Source organism: Silene latifolia, chromosome 2, assembly GCF_048544455.1.
Source record: "Silene latifolia isolate original U9 population chromosome 2, ASM4854445v1, whole genome shotgun sequence".
Lineage (NCBI taxonomy): Eukaryota > Viridiplantae > Streptophyta > Magnoliopsida > Caryophyllales > Caryophyllaceae > Silene > Silene latifolia.
In genome coordinates, this window is record NC_133527.1 from 57,079,085 (window position 1) to 57,080,347 (window position 1,263).

The window sequence follows — 1,263 nt, forward strand, 5'->3', positions numbered from 1 at the left end:
ACTATTGAGTTCGTCAACCCTTTTGCAAGAAAAGGTGAGGAGAACCAAACACAAAATCCAACACAAAATCAACCCACAATGCCTAAATTTTCATTACATTCCGTACCAACCGAGGAGAACCTATCCAATGGTACTCCCACACCACAACACTTAACCGGAAATTTTATTGCCAAATCCGCATTTATCCAATTAGTCGAAAGAAGCCAATTTGGGGGGATGCCTAGTGAATACCTTCACTCTCACATGGAGACTTTTTATGACTATTGTGATGCGATCTCTCAAACCGGTGTAACTCAAGACCAAATTCGATGGGTGTTATATCCTTTTTCTCTAATTGGCACCGCAAAACAATGGTTGAAAGGCCTTGATAAGGCTACTCTTGGAAGAAGTTGGCTCTAGCTTTCTACAAAAAGTTCTACCCACCGGAAAAGACTAACATGCTAAGAGCTCAAATTACGGCCTTTAAGCAAAGAGATGAAGAATCTTTGTATGAAGCTTGGGAGCGGTTCAAGGGAATTTATCGCTCATGTCCTCATCATGGACTTAGCGAGTGGTTCTTGGTTCAACAATTTTGGAATGGTCTTTATGAAGACTCAAGAAACATTCTCAACATGGGATCAAATGGTATGTTCACCGAAGTTGACGATAATCAAACTTGGAACAAGATTGAGGAAATGGCGGTCCATAATTCACAATATAGTAGACCTCTCAAGGCTACTAGAGGAGGATTGCATGAAGTGCACTCTATTACTCAATTGGGTGCTCAACTTAGTGCTCACATTGATACCATCAACTTGAAGTTCGAAAAAGCTATGGCTAGACTTGAAGAAGCCTGAAAATCACCAAAGCATCATGTTAATGCCATGACGACATCTTCATCAATCCCAAGTGGGATATGTTAGAATTGTTGAACTTTGGGACATGACCAAAGTGAATGTAGAGAAACGAATGAACAAGTGAATGCTTTTCAAGCATACAAGAGTGGTACCCCTTATTCCAATTATTACAATGAAAACACCAAATTCCACCCAACTCTCTCATACAAAAGCCAAAATGTTCAAAACCATCAACCACCTCACCTCCCATGAGAAACCAAAATCAAACACCCTTTTACAACCAAAACCAAGGTTACCAAAATCAAACTCCATATAATCAACAAAATGACGAAGGTTTTGATGTCCAAAAAGCGGTCCTCCAAATGCAAAAGAATAAACAAGAGTTTTTCACTCAAATGCAAAAGGATAGTCAAGCAAAGGAAATCAC

The 1,263-nt window shown here is 39.6% G+C and overlaps 1 non-coding gene across 1 annotated transcript; it reads right to left on the reverse strand.

The window, feature by feature from the left end:
- Window positions 1-437: 437 nt before the first annotated feature.
- On the reverse strand, window positions 438-544 carry LOC141644471 (small nucleolar RNA R71). Its single transcript, XR_012544087.1, has one exon. It is a non-coding gene; the product is annotated as a small nucleolar RNA R71 (small nucleolar RNA).
- Between the last annotated feature and the right edge of the window lie 719 nt (window positions 545-1,263).